The sequence below is a fragment of the Anomaloglossus baeobatrachus genome, chromosome 7 (assembly GCF_048569485.1).
Source record: "Anomaloglossus baeobatrachus isolate aAnoBae1 chromosome 7, aAnoBae1.hap1, whole genome shotgun sequence".
In the NCBI taxonomy this organism is placed as follows: domain Eukaryota; kingdom Metazoa; phylum Chordata; class Amphibia; order Anura; family Aromobatidae; genus Anomaloglossus; species Anomaloglossus baeobatrachus.
This window is the reverse complement of record NC_134359.1, coordinates 320,391-344,363: the sequence shown is the minus strand read 5'-3', so window position 1 is coordinate 344,363 and position 23,973 is coordinate 320,391.

The following is a 23,973-nucleotide window of genomic DNA, read 5'->3' as shown; positions in this document are numbered from 1 at the left end:
TGACCTGTATGCACTCCCCCTCCATGACCTGTATGCACTCCTCCTCCATGGCCTGTATGCTCTCCTCCTCCATGGCCTGTATGCGCTCCCCTCCATGGCCTGTATGCTCTCCTCCTCCATGTCCTGTATGCACTCCCACTCCATGGCCTGTATGCACTCCCCCTCCATGGCCTGTATGCGCTCCTCCTCCATGGCCTGTATGCGCTCCCCCTCCATGGCCTGTATGCGCTCCCCCTCCATGGCCTGTATGCGCTCCTCCTCCATGGCCTGTATGCACTCCCCTCCATGGCCTGTATGCACTCCCCCTCCATGGCCTGTATGCACTCCCCCTCCATGACCTGTATGCACTCCTCCTCCATGGCCTGTATGCACTCCCCTCCATGGCCTGTATGCACTCCCCCTCCATGGCCTGTATGGTCTCCTTCTCCATGGCCTGTATGCACTCCCCCTCCATGGCCTGTATGCTCTCCTCCTCCATGGCCTGTATGCACTCCCCTCCATGGCCTGTATGCACTCCCCCTCCATGGCCTGTATGCGCTCCCCCTCCATGGCCTGTATGCGCTCCCCCTCCATGGCGTGTATGCTCTCCCCCTCCATGGCCTGTATGCTCTCCCCCTCCATGGCCTGTATGCACTCCCCCTCCATGGCCTGTATGCGCTCCCCCTCCATGGCCTGTATGCACTCCCCCTCCATGGCCTGTATGCACTCCTCCTCCATGGCCTGTATGCACTCCCCCTCCATGGCCTGTATGCTCTCCTCCTCCATGGCCTGTATGCACTCCCCCTCCATGGCCTGTATGCACTCCCCCTCCATGGCCTGTATGCACTCCCCCTCCATGGCCTGTATGCACTCCTCCTCCATGGCCTGTATGCACTCCCCCTCCATGGCCTGTATGCTCTCCTCCTCCATGGCCTGTATGCACTCCCCCTCCATGGCCTGTATGCACTCCCCCTCCATGGCCTGTATGCTCTCCTCCTCCATGGCCTGTATGCGCTCCCCCTCCATGGCCTGTATGCGCTCCCCCTCCATGGCCTGTATGCTCTCCTCCTCCATGGCCTGTATGCACTCCCCCTCCATGGCCTGTATGCTCTCCTCCTCCATGACCTGTATGCACTCCCCCTCCATGGCCTGTATGCTCTCCTCCTCCATGGCCTGTATGCGCTCCCCCTCCATGGCCTGTATGCTCTCCTCCTCCATGGCCTGTATGCGCTCCCCCTCCATGGCCTGTATGCGCTCCCCCTCCATGGCCTGTATGCGCTCCCCCTCCATGGCCTGTATGCTCTCCTCCTCCATGGCATGTATGCACTCCCCCTCCATGGCCTGTATGCACTCCCCCTCCATGGCCTGTATGCACTCCCCCTCCATGGCCTGTATGCACTCCCCCTCCATGGCCTGTATGCACTCCTCCTTCATGGCCTGTATGCGCTCCCCCTCCATGGCCTGTATGCGCTCCTCCTTCATGGCCTGTATGCGCTCCCCCTCCATGGCCTGTATGCACTCCCCCTCCATGGCCTGTATGCACTCCCCCTCCATGGCCTGTATGCTCTCCTCCTCCATGGCCTGTATGCTCTCCCCCTCCATGGCCTGTATGCGCTCCCCCTCCATGGCCTGTATGCGCTCCCCCTCCATGGCCTGTATGCTCTCCTCCTCCATGGCATGTATGCACTCCCCCTCCATGGCCTGTATACTCTCCCCCTCCATGGCCTGTATGCACTCCTCCTCCATGGCCTGTATGCTCTCCCCCTCCATGGCCTGTATGCACTCCCCCTCCATGGCCTGTATGCACTCCCCCTCCATGGCCTGTATGCTCTCCCCCTCCATGGCCTGTATGCGCTCCTCCTCCATGGCCTGTATGCACTCCTCCTTCATGGCCTGTATGCTCTCCTCCTTCATGGCCTGTATGCACTCCCCCTCCATGACCTGTATGCGCTCCTCCTCCATGGCCTGTATGCGCTCCCCCTCCATGACCTGTATGCGCTCCTCCTCCATGGCCTGTATGCACTCCTCCTCCATGGCCTGTATGCTCTCCTCCTCCATGGCCTGTATGCACTCCCCCTCCATGACCTGTATGCACTCCTCCTCCATGGTCTGTATGCTCTCCCCCTCCATGGCCTGTATGCACTCCCCCTCCATGACCTGTATGCACTCCCCCTCCATGGCCTGTATGCACTCCCCCTCTATGGCCTGTATGCACTCCCCCTCCATGGCCTGTATGCTCTCCTCCTCCATGGCCTGTATGCACTCCTCCTCCATGACCTGTATGCACTCCTCCTCCATGGCCGGTATGCACTCCTCCTCCATGACCTGTATGCTCTCCTCCTCCATGACCTGTATGCACTCCTCCTCCATGGCCTGTATGCACTCCCCCTCTATGGCCTGTATGCACTCCTCCTCCATGACCTGTATGCACTCCTCCTCCATGGCCTGTATGCGCTCCCCCTCTATGGCCTGTATGCACTCCTCCTCCATGGCCTGTATGCGCTCCCCCTCCATGGCCTGTATGCGCTCCTCCTCCATGGCCTGTATGCGCTCCCCCTCCATGGCCTGTATGCGCTCCTCCTCCATGACCTGTATGCACTCCCCCTCCATGGCCTGTATGCTCTCCTCCTCCATGACCTGTATGCTCTCCTCCTCCATGGCCTGTATGCACTCCCCCTCCATGGCCTGTATGCTCTCCTCCATGGACTGTATGCTCTCCCCTCCATGGCCTGTATGCTCTCCCCCCTCCATGGCCTGTATGCACTCCTCCTCCATGGCCTGTATGCACTCCTCCTCCATGGCCTGTATGCACTCCTCCTCCATGGCCTGTATGCACTCCTCCTCCATGACCTGTATGCACTCCTCCTCCATGGCCTGTATGCACTCCTCCTCCATGACCTGTATGCACTCCTCTTCCATGGCCTGTATGCACTCCCCCTCCATGGCCTGTATGCTCTCCTCCTCCATGACCTGTATGCACTCCCCCTCCATGACCTGTATGCACTCCTCCTCCATGGCCTGTATGCGCTCCTCCTCCATGGCATGTATGCTCTCCTCCTCCATGGCCTGTATGCGCTCCCCCTCCATGGCCTGTATGCGCTCCTCCTCCATGGCCTGTATGCACTCCCCCTCCATGACCTGTATGCGCTTCTCCTCCATGGCCTGTATGCGCTCCTCCTCCATGACCTGTATGCACTCCCCCTCCATGGCCTGTATGCACTCCTCCTCCATGGCCTGTATGCTCTCCCCCTCCATGGCCTGTATGCTCTCCTCCTCCATGGCCTGTATGCGCTCCTCCTCCATGACCTGTATGCACTCCCCCTCCATGGCCTGTATGCACTCCTCCTCCATGGCCTGTATGCTCTCCCCCCTCCATGGCCTGTATGCACTCCTCCTCCATGGCCTGTATGCACTCCTCCTCCATGGCCTGTATGCACTCCTCCTCCATGACCTGTATGCACTCCTCCTCCATGGCCTGTATGCACTCCCCCTCCATGGCCTGTATGCTCTCCTCCTCCATGACCTGTATGCACTCCCCCTCCATGGCCTGTATGCACTCCTCCTCCATGTCCTGTATGCACTCCTCCTCCATGGCCTGTATGCGCTCCCCCTCCATGGCCTGTATGCACTCCTCCTCCATGGCCTGTATGCACTCCTCCTCCATGGCCTGTATGCTCTCCTCCTCCATGGCCTGTATGCGCTCCCCCTCCATGGCCTGTATGCTCTCCTCCTCCATGGCCTGTATGCGCTCCCCCTCCATGGCCTGTATGCACTCCCCCTCCATGGCCTGTATGCTCTCCTCCTCCATGACCTGTATGCACTCCTCCTCCATGGCCTGTATGCACCCCCCCTCCATGGCCTGTATGCACTCCTCCTCCATGGCCTGTATGCACTCCTCCTCCATGGCCTGTATGCACTCCCCCTCCATGGCCTGTATGCACCCCCCCTCCATGGCCTGTATGCGCTCCTCCTCCATGGCCTGTATGCACTCCCCCTCCATGGCCTGTATGCACTCCCCCTCCATGGCCTGTATGCACCCCCCCTCCATGGCCTGTATGCACTCCTCCTCCATGGCCTGTATGCTCTCCTCCTCCATGGCCTGTATGCACTCCTCCTCCATGGCCTGTATGCACTCCTCCTCCATGGCCTGTATGCGCTCCTCCTCCATGGCCTGTATGCTCTTCTCCATGGCCTGTATGCACTCCCCCTTCATGGCCTGTATGCGCTCCCCCTCCATGGCCTGTATGCGCTCCCCCTCCATGGCCTGTATGCGCTCCTCCTCCATGGCCTGTATGCGCTCCTCCTCCATGGCCTGTATGCGCTCCTCCTCCATGGCCTGTATGCGCTCCTCCTCCATGGCCTGTATGCGCTCCTCCTCCATGGCCTGTATGCACTCCTCCTCCATGGCCTGTATGCACTCCTCCTCCATGGCCTGTATGCACTCCTCCTCCATGGCCTGTATGCACTCCTCCTCCATGGCCTGTATGCTCTCCCCCTCCATGGCCTGTATGCACTCCTCCTCCATGTCCTGTATGCACTCCTCCATGACCTGTATGCTCTCCTCCTCAATGGCCTGTATGCACTCCCCCTCCATGACCTGTATGCACTCCTCCTCCATGGCCTGTATGCACTCCTCCTCCATGGCCCGTATGCACTCCTCCTCCATGACCTGTATGCACTCCTCCTCCATGGCCTGTATGCACTCCCCCTCCATGGCCTGTATGCACTCCTCCTCCATGGCCTGTATGCACCCCCCCTCCATGGCCTGTATGCACTCCCCCTCCATGGCATGTATGCACCCCCCCTCCATGGTCTGTATGCGCTCCCCCTCCATGGCCTGTATGCGTTCCTCCTCCATGGCCTGTATGCACTCCCCCTCCATGGCCTGTATGCACTCCTCCTCCATGGCCTGTATGCTCTCCTCCTCCATGGCCTGTATGCACCCCCCCTCCATGGCCTGTATGCGCTCCTCCTCCATGGCCTGTATGCACTCCCCCTCCATGACCTGTATGCGCTCCCCCTCCATGGCCTGTATGCGCTCCTCCTCCATGACCTGTATGCACTTCTCCTCCATGACCTGTATGCACTCCCCCTCCATGACCTGTATGCACTCCCCCTCCATGGCCTGTATGCTCTCCTCCTCCATGGCCTGTATGCTCTCCTCCTCCATGGCCTGTATGCACTCCCCCTCCATGGCCTGTATGCACTCCCCCTCCATGGCCTGTATGCGCTCCCCCTCCATGGCCTGTATGTACTCCCCCTCCATGGCCTGTATGCTCTCCTCCTCCATGGCCTGTATGCTCTCCCCCTCCATGGCCTGTATGCACTCCCCCTCCATGGCCTGTATGCACTCCCCCTCCATGGCCTGTATGCGCTCCTCCTCCATGGCCTGTATGCTCTCCTCCTCCATGGCCTGTATGCACTCCCCCTCCATGGCCTGTATGCTCTCCTCCTCCATGGCCTGTATGCACTCCCCCTCCATGACCTGTATGCACTCCCCCTCCATGGCCTGTATGCTCTCCTCCTCCATGGCCTGTATGCGCTCCTCCTCCATGGCCTGTATGCAATCCTCCTCCATGGCCTGTATGCACTCCTCCTCCATGGCCTGTATGCTCTCCCCCTCCATGGCCTGTATGCACTCCCCCTCCATGGCCTGTATGCACTCCCCCTCCATGGCCTGTATGTTCTCCTCCATGGCCTGTATGCACTCCCCCTCCATGGCCTGTATGCTCTCCTCCTCCATGGCCTGTATGCTCTCCCCCTCCATGGCCTGTATGCTCCCCCTCCATGGCCTGTATGCTCTCCCCCTCCATGGCCTGTATGCTCCCCCTCCATGGCCTGTATGCTCTCCTCCATGGCCTGTATGCTCTCCTCCTCCATGGCCTGTATGCACTCCCCCTCCATGGCCTGTATGCTCTCCTCTTCCATGGCCTGTATGCACTCCTCCTCAATGGCATGTATGCTCTCCTCTTCCATGGCCTGTATGCACTCCCCCTCCATGGCCTGTATGCTCTCCTCCTCCATGGCCTGTATGCACTCCTCCTCCATGGCCTGTATGCTCTCCTCCTCCATGGCCTGTATGCACTCCCCCTCCATGGCCTGTATGCTCTCCTCTTCCATGGCCTTTATGCACTCCACCTCCATGGCCTGTATGCTCTCCCCCTCCATGGCCTGTATGCTCTCCTCCTCCATGGCCTGTATGCACTCCCCCTCCATGGCCTGTATGCGCTCCCCCTCCATGGCCTGTATGCACTCCCCCTCCATGGCCTGTATGCACTCCTCCTCCATGGCCTGTATGCTCTCCTCCTCCATGGCCTGTATGCACTCCCCCTCCATGGCCTGTATGCCCTCCCCCTCCATGGCCTGTATGCACTCCTCCTCCATGGCCTGTATGCACTCACCCTCCATGGCCTGTATGCGCTCCTCCTCCATGGCCTGTATGCTCTCCTCCTCCATGGCCTGTATGCACTCCCCCTCCATGGCCTGTATGCACTCCCCTTCCATGGCCTGTATGCGCTCCTCCTCCATGGCCTGTATGCACTCCCCCTCCATGACCTGTATGCACTCCCCCTCCATGGCCTGTATGCACTCCTCCTCCATGGTCTGTATGCGCTCCTCCTCCATGGCCTGTATGCACTCCTCCTCCATGGCCTGTATGCACTCCCCCTCCATGGCCTGTATGCTCTCCTCCTCCATGGCCTGTATGCCCTCCCCCTCCATGGCCTGTATGCTCTCCTCCTCCATGGCCTGTATGCACTCCCCCTCCATGACCTGTATGCTCTCCTCCTCCATGGCCTGTATGCTCTCCCCCCTCCATGACCTGTATGCACTCCCCCTCCATGGCCTGTATGCTCTCCCCCCTCCATGACCTGTATGCTCTCCTCCTCCATGACCTGTATGCGCTCCTCCTCCATGGCCTGTATGCATTCCCCCTCCATGACCTGTATGCACTCCCCCTCCATGGCCTGTATGCGCTCCTCCTCCATGGCCTGTATGCACTCCCCCTCCATGACCTGTATGCACTCCCCCTCCATGACCTGTATGCACTCCTCCTCCATGGCCTGTATGCTCTCCTCCTCCATGGCCTGTATGCACTCCCCCTCCATGGCCTGTATGCACTCCTCCTCCATGACCTATATGCTCTCCTCCTCCATGGCCTGTATGCTCTCCTCCTCCATGGCCTGTATGCTCTCCTCCTCCATGACCTGTATGCTCTCCTCCTCCATGACCTGTATGCACTCCCCCTCCATGGCCTGTATGCACTCCCCCTCCATGGCCTGTATGCTCTCCTCCTCCATGGCCTGTACGCACTCCCCTCCATGGCCTGTATGCGCTCCCCCTCCATGACCTGTATGCACTCCCCCTCCATGGCCTGTATACGCTCCCTCTCTATAGCCTGTATGCTCTCCTCCTCCATGGCCTTTATGCGCTCCCCCCCTCCATGACCTGTATGCACTCCTCCTCCATGACCTGTATGCACTCCCCCTCCATGACCTGTATGCACTCCCCCTCCATGGCCTGTATGCACCCCCCCCTCCATGGCCTGTATGCACTCCCCCTCCATGACCTGTATGCGCTCCCCCTCCATGGCCTGTATGCACTCCTCCTCCATGGCCTGTATGCACTCCCTCCTCCATGGCCTGTATGCGCTCCCCCTCCATGACCTGTATGCACTCCCCCTCCATGGACTGTATGCTCTCCCCCTCCATGGACTGTATGCTCTCCCCCTCCATGGCCTGTATGCACTCCCCCTCCATGGCCTGTATGCTCTCCTCCTCCATGGCCTGTATGCACTCTTCCTCCATGGCCTGTATGCACTCTTCCTCCATGGCCTGTATGCACTCCCCCTCCATGGCCTGTATGCACTCCCCCTCCATGGCCTGTATGCACTCCTCCTCCATGGCCTGTATGCTCTCCTCCTCCATGACCTGTATGCACTCCCTCCTCCATGGCCTGTATGCACTCCCCCTCCATGGCCTGTATGCACTCCCCCTCCATGGCCTGTATGCTCTCCTCCTCCATGGCCTGTATGCACTCCCCCTTTATGGCCTGTATGCACTCCTCCTTCATGGCCTGTATGCATTCCCCCTCCATGGCCTGTATGCGCTCCCCTCCATGGCCTGTATGCACTCCCCCTCCATGGCCTGTATGCACTCCCCCTCTATGGCCTGTATGCTCTCCCCCTCCATGGCCTGTATGCACTCCCCCTCCATGGCCTGTATGCTCTCCTCCTCCATGGCCTGTATGCTCTCCTCCTCCATGGCCTGTATGCGCTCCTCCTCCATGGCCTGTATGCGCTCCTCCTCCTTGGCCTGTATGCTCTCCTCCTCCATGGCCTGTATGCTCTCCTCCTCCATGGCCTGTATGCGCTCCTCCTCCATGGCCTGTATGCGCTCCTCCTCCTTGGCCTGTATGCTCTCCTCCTCCATGGCCTGTATGCACTCCCCCTCCATGACCTGTATGCTCTCCTCCTCCATGACCTGTATGCGCTCCCCCTCCATGGCCTGTATGCGCTCCTCCTCCATGGCCTGTATGCTCTCCTCCTCCATGGCCTGTATGCACTCCTCCTCCATGGCCTGTATGCTCTCCTCCTCCATGACCTGTATGCTCTCCTCCTCCATGGCCTGTATGCACTCCTCCTCCATGGCCTGTATGCTCTCCTCCTCCATGACCTGTATACGCTCCTCCTCCATGGCCTGTATGCACTCCTCCTCCATGGCCTGTATGCGCTCCTCCTCCATGGCCTGTATGCGCTCCTCCATGGCCTGTATGCACTCCTCCTCCATGGACTGTATGCACTCCTCCTCCATGGCCTGTATGCACTCCCTCCTCTATGACCTGTATGCACTCCTCCTCCATGGCCTGTATGCTCTCCTCCTCCATGGCCTGTATGCACTCCCCCTCCATGGCCTGTATGCACTCCCCCTCCATGGCCTGTATGCTCTCCTCCATGGCCTGTATGCACTCCCCCTCCATGGCCTGTATGCTCTCCTCCTCCATGGCCTGTATGCACTCCCCCTCCATGACCTGTATGCGCTCCTCCTCCATGGCCTGTATGCTCTCCTCCTCCATGGCCTGTATGCACTCCCCCTCCATGACCTGTATGCGCTCCCCCTCCATGGCCTGTATGCGCTCCTCCTCCATGACCTGTATGCACTCCCCCTCCATGGCCTGTATGCACTCCTCCTCCATGGCCTGTATGCTCTCCCCCCTCCATGGCCTGTATGCACTCCTCCTCCATGGCCTGTATGCACTCCTCCTCCATGACCTGTATGCACTCCTCCTCCATGGCCTGTATGCACTCCCCCTCCATGACCTGTATGCACTCCCCCCTCCATGGCCTGTATGCACTCCCCCCTCCATGGCCTGTATGCACTCCCCCTCCATGACCTGTATGCACTCCTCCTCCATGGCCTGTATGCTCTCCTCCTCCATGACCTGTATGCACTCCTCCTCCATGGCCTGTATGCTCTCCTCCTCCATGACCTGTATGCACTCCTCCTCCATGGCCTGTATGCACTCCTCCTCCATGGCCTGTATGCACTCCTCCTCCATGACCTGTATGCACTCCTCCTCCATGACCTGTATGCACTCCTCCTCCATGGCCTGTATGCTCTCCCCCTCCATGGCCTGTATGCTCTCCTCCTCCATGGCCTGTATGCACTCCTCCTCCATGGCCTGTATGCACTCCCTCCTCTATGACCTGTATGCACTCCTCCTCCATGGCCTGTATGCTCTCCCCCTCCATGGCCTGTATGCTCTCCTCCTCCATGGCCTGTATGCACTCCCCCTCCATGGCCTGTATGCTCTCCTCCTCCATGGCCTGTATGCACTCCCTCCTCCATGACCTGTATGCACTCCCCCTCCATGGCCTGTATGCACTCCCCCTCCATGGCCTGTATGCTCTCCTCCTCCATGGCCTGTATGCACTCCCCCTCCATGGCCTGTATGCACTCCCCCTCCATGGCCTGTATGCTCTCCTCCATGGCCTGTATGCACTCCCCCTCCATGGCCTGTATGCTCTCCTCCTCCATGGCCTGTATGCACTCCCCCTCCATGACCTGTATGCGCTCCTCCTCCATGGCCTGTATGCTCTCCTCCTCCATGGCCTGTATGCACTCCCCCTCCATGACCTGTATGCGCTCCCCCTCCATGGCCTGTATGCGCTCCTCCTCCATGACCTGTATGCACTCCCCCTCCATGGCCTGTATGCACTCCTCCTCCATGGCCTGTATGCTCTCCCCCTCCATGGCCTGTATGCACTCCCCCTCCATGGCCTGTATGCACTCCCTTTCCATGGCCTGTATGCACTCCCCCTCCATGGCCTGTATGCTCTCCCCCTCCATGGCCTGTATGCACTCCCCCTCCATGGCCTGTATGCACTCCCCCTCCATGGCCTGTATGCGCTCCCCCTCCATGGCCTGTATGCGCTCCCCCTCCATGGCCTGTATGCGCTCCTCCTCCATGGCCTGTATGCGCTCCCCCTCCATGGCCTGTATGCGCTCCCCCTCCATGGCCTGTATGCGCTCCTCCTCCATGGCCTGTATGCGCTCCTCCTCCATGGCCTGTATGCTCTCCTCCTCCATGGCCTGTATGCACTCCCCCTCCATGGCCTGTATGCACTCCCCCTCCATGGCCTGTATGCACTCCCCCTCCATGGCCTGTATGCACTCCTCCTCCATGGCCTGTATGCATTCCCCCTCCATGGCCTGTATGCACTCCCCCTCCATGGCCTGTATGCACTCCTCCTCCATGGCCTGTATGCAATCCTCCTCCATGGCCTGTATGCGCTCCTCCTCCATGGACTGTATGCGCTCCCCCTCCATGGCCTGTATGCAATCCTCCTCCATGGCCTGTATGCACTGCTCCTCCATGGCCTGTATGCACTCCTCCTCCATGGCCTGTATGCACTCCCCCTCCATGGCCTATATGCACTCCCCCTCCATGACCTGTATGCACTCCCCCTCCATGACCTGTATGCACTCCTCCTTCATGGCCTGTATGCACTCCTCCTCCATGACCTGTATGCACTCCCCCTCCATGACCTGTATGCACTCCCCCTCCATGACCTGTATGCACTCCCCCTCCATGGCCTGTATGCACTCCCCCTCCATGGCCTGTATGCGCTCCCCCTCCATGGCCTGTATGCGCTCCCCCTCCATGGCCTGTATGCGCTCCCCCTCCATGGCCTGTATGCACTCCCCCTCCATGGCCTGTATGCACCCCTCCTCCATGGCCTGTATGCACCCCTCCTCCATGGCCTGTATGCACTCCCCCCTCCATGGCCTGTATGCGCTCCCCCTCCATGGCCTGTATGTGCTCCCCCTCCATGGCCTGTATGCACTCCCCCTCCATGACCTGTATGCACTCCCCCTCTATGGCCTGTATGCTCTCCTCCTCCATGGCCTGTATGCTCTCCTCCTCCATGGCCTGTATGCACTCCCCCCTCCATGGCCTGTATGCACTCCCCCTCCATGGCCTGTATGCTCTCCCCCTCCATGGCCTGTATGCACTCCCCCTCCATGGCCGGTATGCACTCCCCCTCCATGGCCTGTATGCACTCCTCCTCCATGGCCTGTATGCTCTCCCCCTCCATGGCCTGTATGCACTCCCCCTCCATGGCCTGTATGCTCTCCTCCATGGCCTGTATGCACTCCTCCTCCATGGCCTGTATGCTCTCCTCCATGGCCTGTATGCTCTCCTCCTCCATGGCCTGTATGCACTCCCCCTCCATGGCCTGTATGCGCTCCCCCTCCATGACCTGTATGCACTCCCCCTCCATGGCCTGTATACGCTCCCTCTCTATAGCCTGTATGCTCTCCTCCTCCATGGCCTTTATGCGCTCCCCCCCTCCATGACCTGTATGCAATCCTCCTCCATGGCCTGTATGCACTCCCCCTCCATGGCCTGTATGCACTCCTCCTCCATGGCCTGTATGCACTCCCCCTCCATGGCCTGTATGCTCTCCTCCTCCATGGCCTGTATGCTCTCCTCCTCCATGGCCTGTATGCACTCCCCCTCCATGGCCTGTATGCGCTCCCCCTCCATGACCTGTATGCACTCCCCCTCCATGGCCTGTATACGCTCCCTCTCTATAGCCTGTATGCTCTCCTCCTCCATGGCCTTTATGCGCTCCCCCCCTCCATGACCTGTATGCACTCCCCCTCCATGGCTTGTATGCTCTCCTCCTCCATGGACTGTATGCACTCCCCCTCCATGGCCTGTATGCTCTCCTCCTCCATGGCCTGTATGCTCTCCTCCTCCCTGGCCTGTATGCACTCCCCCCTCCATGGCCTGTATGCACTCCCCCTCCATGGCCTGTATACTCTCCCCCTCCATGGCCTGTATGCACTCCTCCTCCATGGCCTGTATGCACTCCTCCTCCATGGCCTGTATGCTCTCCTCCTCCATGGCCTGTATGCGCTCCTCCTCCATGGCCTGTATGCTCTCCTCCTCCATGGCCTGTATGCGCTCCTCCTCCATGGCCTGTATGCGCTCCTCCTCCATGGCCTGTATGCACTCCCCCTCCATGGCCTGTATGCACTCCCCCTCCATGGCCTGTATGCACTCCCCCTCCATGGCCTGTATGCACTCCTCCTCCATGGCCTGTATGCACTCCCCCTCCATGGCCTGTATGCTCTCCTCCTCCATGGCCTGTATGCTCTCCTCCTCCATGGCCTGTATGCTCTCCTCCTCCATGGCCTGTATGCTCTCCTCCTCCATGGCCTGTATGCAATCCTCCTCCATGGCCTGTATGCACTCCTCCTCCATGGCCTGTATGCTCTCCCCCTCCATGGCCTGTATGCACTCCCCCTCCATGGCCTGTATGCTCTCCTCCATGGCCTGTATGCACTCCTCCTCCATGGCCTGTATGCTCTCCTCCATGGCCTGTATGCACTCCTCCTCCATGGCCTGTATGCTCTCCTCCATGGCCTGTATGCTCTCCTCCTCCATGGCCTGTATGCACTCCCCCTCCATGGCCTGTATGCACTCCCCCTCCATGGCCTGTATACGCTCCCTCTCTATAGCCTGTATGCTCTCCTCCTCCATGGCCTTTATGCGCTCCCCCCTCCATGACCTGTATGCACTCCTCCTCCATGGCCTGTATGCGCTCCCCCTCCATGACCTGTATGCACTCCCCCTCCATGGCCTGTATACGCTCCCTCTCTATAGCCTGTATGCTCTCCTCCTCCATGGCCTTTATGCGCTCCCCCCCTCCATGACCTGTATGCACTCCTCCTCCATGGCCTGTATGCACTCCCCCTCCATGGCCTGTATGCTCTCCTCCTCCATGGCCTGTATGCGCTCCCCCTCCATGGCCTGTATGCACTCCCCCTCCATGGCCTGTATGCACTCCCCCTCCATAGCCTGTATGCTCTCCTCCTCCATGGCCTTTATGTGCTCCCCCCCTCCATGACCTGTATGCACTCCTCCTCCATGGCCTGTATGCACTCCCCCTCCATGGCCTGTATGCTCTCCTCCTCCATGACCTGTATGCACTCCTCCTTCATGGCCTGTATGCACTCCTCCTCCATGGCCTGTATGCACTCCTCCTCCATGGCCTGTATGCTCTCCCCCTCCATGGCCTGTATGCTCTCCTCCTCCATGGCCTGTATGCACTCCTCCTCCATGACCTGTATGCACTCCTCCTCCATGGCCTGTATGCACTCCCACTCCATGGCCTGTATGCACTCCTCCTCCATGGCCTGTATGCTCTCCTCCTCCATGGCCTGTATGCACTCCCCCTCCATGACCTGTATGCACTCCTCCTCCATGGCCTGTATGCACTCCTCCTCCATGGCCTGTATGCTCTCCTCCTCCATGGCCTGTATGCACTCCCCCTCCATGACCTGTATGCACTCCTCCTCCATGGCCTGTATGCACTCCCCCTCCATGGCCTGTATGCTCTCCTCCTCCATGGCCTGTATGCACTCCCCCTCCATGGCCTGTATGCACTCCTCCTCCATGGCCTGTATGCTCTCCCCCTCCATGGCCTGTATGCTCTCCTCCTCCATGGCCTGTATGCACTCCCACTCCATGGCCTGTATGCACTCCTCCATGGCCTGTATGCACTCCCCCTCCATGGCCTGTATGCGCTCCCCCTCCATGGCCTGTATGCGCTCCCCCTCCATGGCCTGTATGCACTCCTCCTCCATGGCCTGTATGCTCTCCCCCTCCATGGCATGTATGCGCTCCCCCTCCATGGCCTGTATGTGCTCCCCCTCCATGGCCTGTATGCGCTCCCCCTCCATGGCCTGTATGCACTCCCCCTCCATGGCCTGTATGCTCTCCTCTTCCATGGCCTGTATGCACTCCTCCTCCATGACCTGTATGCACTCCTCCTCCATGGCCTGTATGCACTCCCCCTCCATGGCCTGTATGCGCTCCTCCTCCATGGCCTGTATGCACTCCCCCTCCATGGCATGTATGCGCTCCCCCTCCATGTCCTGTATGCACTCCTCCTCCATGACCTGTATGCACTCCCCCCTCCATGACCTGTATGCACTCCTCCTCCATGACCTGTATGCACTCCCCCCTCCATGACCTGTATGCACTCCTCCTCCATGGCCTGTATGCACTCCTCCTCCATGACCTGTATGCACTCCCCCTCCATGGCCTGTATGCACTCCCCCTCCATGGCATGTATGCGCTCCCCCTCCATGTCCTGTATGCACTCCTCCTCCATGACCTGTATGCTCTCCCCCCTCCATGGCCTGTATGCACTCCCCCTCCATGGCCTGTATGCGCTCCCCCTCCATGGCCTGTATGCACTCCTCCTCCATGACCTGTATGCAGTCCCCCCTCAATGACCTGTATGCGCTCCTCCTCCATGGCCTGTATGCGCTCCCCCTCCATGGCCTGTATGCACTCCCCCTCCATGGCCTGTATGCACCCCCCCTCCATGGCCTGTATGCACTCCACCTCCATGGCCTGTATGCACTCCCCCTCCATGGCCTGTATGCACTCCCCCTCCATGGCCTGTATGCGCTCCCCCTCCATGGCCTGTATGCGCTCCCCCTCCATGGCCTGTATGCGCTCCTCCTCCATGACCTGTATGCACTCCTCCTCCATGACCTGTATGCACTCCCCCTCCATGACCTGTATGCACTCCCCCTCCATGGCCTGTATGCACTCCCCCTCCATGGCCTGTATGCACTCCCCCTCCATGACCTGTATGCACTCCCCCTCCATGACCTGTATGCACTCCCCCTCCATGACCTGTATGCGCTCCCCCTCCATGGCCTGTATGCGCTCCTCCTCCATGACCTGTATGCACTCCTCCTCCATGACCTGTATGCACTCCCCCTCCATGACCTGTATGCACTCCCCCTCCATGGCCTGTATGCACTCCCCCTCCATGACCTGTATGCACTCTCCCTCCATGGCCTGTATGCACTCCCCCTCCATGGCCTGTATGCACTCCCCCTCCATGGCCTGTATGCACTCCCCCTCCATGACCTGTATGCACTCCCCCTCCATGACCTGTATGCACTCCCCCTCCATGGCCTGTATGCACTCCCCCTCCATGGCCTGTATGCTCTCCTCCTCCATGGCCTGTATGCTCTCCTCCTCCATGGCCTGTATGCACTCCCCCCTCCATGGCATGTATGCTCTCCTCCTCCATGGCCTGTATGCGCTCCTCCTCCATGGCCTGTATGCACTCCCCCTCCATGGCCTGTATGCACTCCTCCTCCATGGCCTGTATGCTCTCCTCCTCCATGGCCTGTATGCACTCCCCCTCCATGACCTGTATGCACTCCCCCTCCATGGCCTGTATGCTCTCCTCCTCCATGGCCTGTATGCACTCCTCCTCCATGACCTGTATGCACTCCTCCTCCATGGCCTGTATGCACTCCCCCTCCATGGCCTGTATGCACTCCCCCTCCATGGCCTGTATGCACTCCCCCTCCATGGCCTGTATGCACTCCCCCTCCATGGCCTGTATGCACTCCCCCTCCATGGCCTGTATGCACTCCCCCTCCATGACCTGTATGCACTCCCCCTCCATGACCTGTATGCACTCCCCCTCCATGACCTGTATGCGCTCCCCCTCCATGACCTGTATGCGCTCCTCCTCCATGACCTGTATGCACTCCTCCTCCATGACCTGTATGCACTCCCCCTCCATGACCTGCATGCACTCCCCCTCCATGGCCTGTATGCACTCCCCCTCCATGACCTGTATGCACTCTCCCTCCATGGCCTGTATGCACTCCCCCTCCATGGCCTGTATGCACTCCCCCTCCATGGCCTGTATGCACTCCCCCTCCATGACCTGTATGCACTCCCCCTCCATGACCTGTATGCACTCCCCCTCCATGGCCTGTATGCACTCCCCCTCCATGGCCTGTATGCTCTCCTCCTCCATGGCCTGTATGCTCTCCTCCTCCATGGCCTGTATGCACTCCCCCCTCCATGGCATGTATGCTCTCCTCCTCCATGGCCTGTATGCGCTCCTCCTCCATGGCCTGTATGCACTCCCCCTCCATGGCCTGTATGCACTCCTCCTCCATGGCCTGTATGCTCTCCTCCTCCATGGCCTGTATGCACTCCCCCTCCATGACCTGTATGCACTCCCCCTCCATGGCCTGTATGCTCTCCTCCTCCATGGCCTGTATGCACTCCTCCTCCATGACCTGTATGCACTCCCCCTCCATGGCCTGTATGCGCTCCCCCTCCATGGCCTGTATGCTCTCCTCCTCCATGGCCTGTATGCACTCCCCCCTCCATGGCCTGTATGCGCTCCCCCCTCCATGGCCTGTATGCTCTCCCCCCTCCATGGCCTGTATGCACTCCCCCTCCATGGCCTGTATGCACTCCTCCTCCATGACCTGTATGCACTCCCCCCTCAATGACCTGTATGCGCTCCTCCTCCATGGCCTGTATGCGCTCCCCCTCCATGGCCTGTATGCACTCCTTCTCCATGGCCTGTATGCACCCCCCCTCCATGGCCTGTATGCACTCCACCTCCATGGCCTGTATGCTCTCCCCCCTCCATGGCCTGTATGCACTCCCTCTCCATGGCCTGTATGCACCCCCCCTCCATGGCCTGTATGCGCTCCCCCTCCATGGCCTGTATGCACTCCCTCTCCATGGCCTGTATGCACTCCACCTCCATGGCCTGTATGCGCTCCCCCTCCATGGCCTGTATGCACTCCCTCTCCATGGCCTGTATGCACCCCCCCTCCATGGCCTGTATGCGCTCCCCCTCCATGGCCTGTATGCACTCCTCCTCCATGGCCTGTATGCTCTCCTCCTCCATGGCCTGTATGCACCCCCCCTCCATGGCCTGTATGCGCTCCTCCTCCATGGCCTGTATGCACTCCCCCTCCATGACCTGTATGCGCTCCCCCTCCATGGCCTGTATGCGCTCCTCCTCCATGACCTGTATGCACTCCCCCTCCATGGCCTGTATGCACTCCCCCTCCATGGCCTGTATGCGCTCCCCCTCCATGGCCTGTATGCACTCCCCCTCCATGGCCTGTATGCACTACTCCTCCATGACCTATATGCACTCCCCCTCCATGACCTGTATGCACTCCCCCTCCATGGCCTGTATGCTCTCCTCCTCCATGGCCTGTATGCTCTCCTCCTCCATGGCCTGTATGCACTCCCCCCTCCATGGCCTGTATGCGCTCCCCCTCCATGGCCTGTATGTACTCCCCCTCCATGGCCTGTATGCTCTCCTCCTCCATGGCCTGTATGCACTCCCCCCTCCATGGCCTGTATGCGCTCCCCCTCCATGGCCTGTATGCACTCCCCCTCCATGGCCTGTATGCTCTCCTCCTCCATGGCCTGTATGCGCTCCTCCTCCATGGCCTGTATGCAATCCTCCTCCATGGCCTGTATGCACTCCTCCTCCATGGCCTGTATGCTCTCCCCCTCCATGGCCTGTATGCACTCCCCCTCCATGGCCTGTATGCACTCCCCCTCCATGGCCTGTATGTTCTCCTCCATGGCCTGTATGCACTCCCCCTCCATGGCCTGTATGCACTCCCTCCTCCATGGCCTGTATGCTCTCCTCCATGGCCTGTATGCTCTCCTCCTCCATGGCCTGTATGCTCTCCTCCATGGCCTGTATGCACTCCCCCTCCATGGCCTGTATGCTCTCCTCTTCCATGGCCTGTATGCACTCCTCCTCCATGGCCTGTATGCACTCTCCCTCCATGGCCTGTATGCTCTCCTCTTCCATGGCCTTTATGCACTCCCCCTCCATGGCCTGTATGTTCTCCTCCATGGCCTGTATGCACTCCCCCTCCATGGCCTGTATGCACTCCCTCCTCCATGGCCTGTATGCTCTCCTCCATGGCCTGTATGCTCTCCTCCTCCATGGCCTGTATGCTCTCCTCCATGGCCTGTATGCACTCCCCCTCCATGGCCTGTATGCTCTCCTCTTCCATGGCCTGTATGCGCTCCTCCTCCATGGCCTGTATGCACTCCCCCTCCATGGCCTGTATGCACTCCCCCTCCATGGCCTGTATGCACTCCTCCTCCATGACCTGTATGCACTCCCCCTCCATGGCCTGTATGCACTCCCCCTCCATGGCCTGTATGCTCTCCTCCTCCATGGCCTGTATGCACTCCTCCTCCATGGCCTGTATGCTCTCCTCCTCCATGGCCTGTATGCTCTCCTCTTCCATGGCCTTTATGCACTCCACCTCCATGGCCTGTATGCTCTCCCCCTCCATGGCCTGTATGCGCTCCCCCTCCATGGCCTGTATGCACTCCCCCTCCATGGCCTGTATGCACTCCTCCTCCATGGCCTGTATGCTCTCCTCCTCCATGGCCTGTATGCACTCCCCCTCCATGGCCTGTATGCCTTCCCCCTCCATGGCCTGTATGCACTCCTCCTCCATGGCCTGTATGCACTCACCCTCCATGGCCTGTATGCACTCCTCCTCCATGGCCTGTATGCTCTCCTCCTCCATGGCCTGTATGCTCTCCTCCTCCATGGCCTGTATGCACTCCCCCTCCATGGCCTGTATGCCTTCCCCCTCCATGGCCTGTATGCACTCCTCCTCCATGGCCTGTATGCACTCCCCCTCCATGGCCTGTATGCGCTCCTCCTCCATGGCCTGTATGCTCTCCTCCTCCATGGCCTGTATGCACTCCCCCTCCATGGCCTGTATGCACTCCCCTTCCATGGCCTGTATGCGCTCCTCCTCCATGGCCTGTATGCACTCCCCCTCCATGACCTGTATGCACTCCCCCTCCATGGCCTGTATGCACTCCTCCTCCATGGTCTGTATGCGCTCCTCCTCCATGGCCTGTATGCACTCCTCCTCCATGGCCTGTATGCACTCCCCCTCCATGGCCTGTATGCTCTCCTCCTCCATGGCCTGTATGCCCTCCCCCTCCATGGCCTGTATGCTCTCCTCCTCCATGGCCTGTATGCACTCCCCCTCCATGACCTGTATGCATTCCCCCTCCATGACCTGTATGCACTCCCCCTCCATGGCCTGTATGCGCTCCTCCTCCATGGCCTGTATGCACTCCCCCTCCATGACCTGTATGCACTCCCCCTCCATGACCTGTATGCACTCCTCCTCCATGGCCTGTATGCTCTCCTCCTCCATGGCCTGTATGCACTCCCCCTCCATGGCCTGTATGCACTCCTCCTCCATGGCCTGTATGCACTCCTCCTCCATGGCCTGTATGCTCTCCCCCTCCATGGCCTGTATGCGCTCCCCCTCCATGGCCTGTATGCTTTCCTCCTCCATGGCCTGTATGCACTCCTCCTCCATGACCTATATGCTCTCCTCCTCCATGGCCTGTATGCTCTCCTCCTCCATGGCCTGTATGCTCTCCTCCTCCATGACCTGTATGCTCTCCTCCTCCATGACCTGTATGCACTCCCCCTCCATGGCCTGTATGCACTCCTCCTCCATGGCCTGTACGCACTCCCCTCCATGGCCTGTATGCGCTCCCCCTCCATGACCTGTATGCACTCCCCCTCCATGGCCTGTATACGCTCCCTCTCTATAGCCTGTATGCTCTCCTCCTCCATGGCCTTTATGCGCTCCCCCCCTCCATGACCTGTATGCACTCCTCCTCCATGACCTGTATGCACTCCCCCTCCATGACCTGTATGCACTCCCCCTCCATGGCCTGTATGCACTCCCCCTCCATGGCCTGTATGCACTCCTCCTCCATGGCCTGTACGCACTCCCCTCCATGGCCTGTATGCGCTCCCCCTCCATGACCTGTATGCACTCCCCCTCCATGGCCTGTATACGCTCCCTCTCTATAGCCTGTATGCTCTCCTCCTCCATGGCCTTTATGCGCTCCCCCCCTCCATGACCTGTATGCACTCCTCCTCCATGGCCTGTACGCACTCCCCTCCATGGCCTGTATGCGCTCCCCCTCCATGACCTGTATGCACTCCTCCTCCATGGCCTGTACGCACTCCCCTCCATGGCCTGTATGCACTCCCCCTCCATGACCTGTATGCACTCCTCCTCCATGGCCTGTACGCACTCCCCTCCATGGCCTGTATGCGCTCCCCCTCCATGACCTGTATGCACTCCCCCTCCATGGCCTGTATACGCTCCCTCTCTATAGCCTGTATGCTCTCCTCCTCCATGGCCTTTATGCGCTCCCCCCCTCCATGACCTGTATGCACTCCTCCTCCATGACCTGTATGCACTCCCCCTCCATGACCTGTATGCACTCCCCCTCCATGACCTGTATGCACTCCCCCTCCATGACCTGTATGCACTCCTCCTCCATGACCTGTATGCACTCCCCCTCCATGACCTGTATGCGCTCCCCCTCCATGGCCTGTATGCACTCCTCCTCCATGGCCTGTATGCACTCCCCCTCCATGACCTGTATGCACTCCCCCTCCATGGCCTGTATGCACTCCTCCTCCATGGTCTGTATGCGCTCCTCCTCCATGGCCTGTATGCACTCCTCCTCCATGGCCTGTATGCACTCCCCCTCCATGGCCTGTATGCTCTCCTCCTCCATGGCCTGTATGCCCTCCCCCTCCATGGCCTGTATGCTCTCCTCCTCCATGGCCTGTATGCACTCCCCCTCCATGACCTGTATGCATTCCCCCTCCATGACCTGTATGCACTCCCCCTCCATGGCCTGTATGCGCTCCTCCTCCATGGCCTGTATGCACTCCCCCTCCATGACCTGTATGCACTCCCCCTCCATGACCTGTATGCACTCCTCCTCCATGGCCTGTATGCTCTCCTCCTCCATGGCCTGTATGCACTCCCCCTCCATGGCCTGTATGCACTCCTCCTCCATGACCTATATGCTCTCCTCCTCCATGGCCTGTATGCTCTCCTCCTCCATGACCTGTATGCTCTCCTCCTCCATGACCTGTATGCACTCCCCCTCCATGGCCTGTATGCACTCCTCCTCCATGGCCTGTACGCACTCCCCTCCATGGCCTGTATGCGCTCCCCCTCCATGACCTGTATGCACTCCCCCTCCATGGCCTGTATACGCTCCCTCTCTATAGCCTGTATGCTCTCCTCCTCCATGGCCTTTATGCGCTCCCCCCCTCCATGACCTGTATGCACTCCTCCTCCATGACCTGTATGCACTCCCCCTCCATGACCTGTATGCACTCCCCCTCCATGGCCTGTATGCACTCCCCCTCCATGGCCTGTATGCACTCCTCCTCCATGGCCTGTACGCACTCCCCTCCATGGCCTGTATGCGCTCCCCCTCCATGACCTGTATGCACTCCCCCTCCATGGCCTGTATACGCTCCCTCTCTATAGCCTGTATGCTCTCCTCCTCCATGGCCTTTATGCGCTCCCCCCCTCCATGACCTGTATGCACTCCTCCTCCATGGCCTGTACGCACTCCCCTCCATGGCCTGTATGCGCTCCCCCTCCATGACCTGTATGCACTCCTCCTCCATGGCCTGTACGCACTCCCCTCCATGGCCTGTATGCACTCCCCCTCCATGACCTGTATGCACTCCTCCTCCATGGCCTGTACGCACTCCCCTCCATGGCCTGTATGCGCTCCCCCTCCATGACCTGTATGCACTCCCCCTCCATGGCCTGTATACGCTCCCTCTCTATAGCCTGTATGCTCTCCTCCTCCATGGCCTTTATGCGCTCCCCCCCTCCATGACCTGTATGCACTCCTCCTCCATGACCTGTATGCACTCCCCCTCCATGACCTGTATGCACTCCCCCTCCATGACCTGTATGCACTCCCCCTCCATGACCTGTATGCACTCCTCCTCCATGACCTGTATGCACTCCCCCTCCATGACCTGTATGCGCTCCCCCTCCATGGCCTGTATGCACTCCTCCTCCATGGCCTGTATGCACTCCCTCCTCCATGGCCTGTATGCGCTCCCCCTCCATGACCTGTATGCACTCCCCCTCCATGGACTGTATGCTCTCCCCCTCCATGGACTGTATGCTCTCCCCCTCCATGGCCTGTATGCACTCCCCCTCCATGGCCTGTATGCTCTCCTCCTCCATGGCCTGTATGCACTCTTCCTCCATGGCCTGTATGCACTCTTCCTCCATGGCCTGTATGCACTCCCCCTCCATGGCCTGTATGCACTCCCCCTCCATGGCCTGTATGCACTCCTCCTCCATGGCCTGTATGCTCTCCTCCTCCATGACCTGTATGCACTCCCTCCTCCATGGCCTGTATGCACTCCCCCTCCATGGCCTGTATGCTCTCCTCTTCCATGGCCTGTATGCACTCTTCCTCCATGGCCTGTATGCACTCTTCCTCCATGGCCTGTATGCACTCCCCCTCCATGGCCTGTATGCACTCCCCCTCCATGGCCTGTATGCACTCCCCCCTCCATGGCCTGTATGCTCTCCTCCTCCATGACTTGTATGCACTCCCTCCTCCATGGCCTGTATGCACTCCCCCTCCATGGCCTGTATGCACTCCCCCTCCATGGCCTGTATGCTCTCCTCCTCCATGGCCTGTATGCACTCCCCCTCCATGGCCTGTATGCACTCCTCCTTCATGGCCTGTATGCACTCCCCCTCCATGGCCTGTATGCGCTCCCCTCCATGGCCTGTATGCACTCCCCCTCCATGGCCTGTATGCACTCCCCCTCTATGGCCTGTATGCTCTCCCCCTCCATGGCCTGTATGCACTCCCCCTCCATGGCCTGTATGCTCTCCTCCTCCATGGCCTGTATGCTCTCCTCCTCCATGGCCTGTATGCGCTCCTCCTCCATGGCCTGTATGCGCTCCTCCTCCTTGGCCTGTATGCTCTCCTCCTCCATGGCCTGTATGCTCTCCTCCTCCATGGCCTGTATGCGCTCCTCCTCCATGGCCTGTATGCGCTCCTCCTCCTTGGCCTGTATGCTCTCCTCCTCCATGGCCTGTATGCACTCCCCCTCCATGACCTGTATGCTCTCCTCCTCCATGACCTGTATGCGCTCCCCCTCCATGGCCTGTATGCGCTCCTCCTCCATGGCCTGTATGCTCTCCTCCTCCATGGCCTGTATGCACTCCTCCTCCATGGCCTGTATGCTCTCCTCCTCCATGACCTGTATGCGCTCCTCCTCCATGGCCTGTATGCGCTCCTCCATGGCCTGTATGCACTCCTCCTCCATGGACTGTATGCTCTCCTCCTCCATGGCCTGTATGCACTCCCCCTCCATGGCCTGTATGCTCTCCTCCTCCATGGCCTGTATGCGCTCCCCCTCCATGGCCTGTATGCTCTCCTCCTCCATGGCCTGTATGCACTCCTCCTCCATGGCCTGTATGCACTCCCTCCTCTATGACCTGTATGCACTCCTCCTCCATGGCCTGTATGCTCTCCTCCTCCATGGCCTGTATGCACTCCCCCTCCATGGCCTGTATGCACTCCCCCTACATGGCCTGTATGCTCTCCTCCATGGCCTGTATGCACTCCCCCTCCATGGCCTGTATGCTCTCCTCCTCCATGGCCTGTATGCACTCCCCCTCCATGACCTGTATGCGCTCCTCCTCCATGGCCTGTATGCTCTCCTCCTCCATGGCCTGTATGCACTCCCCCTCCATG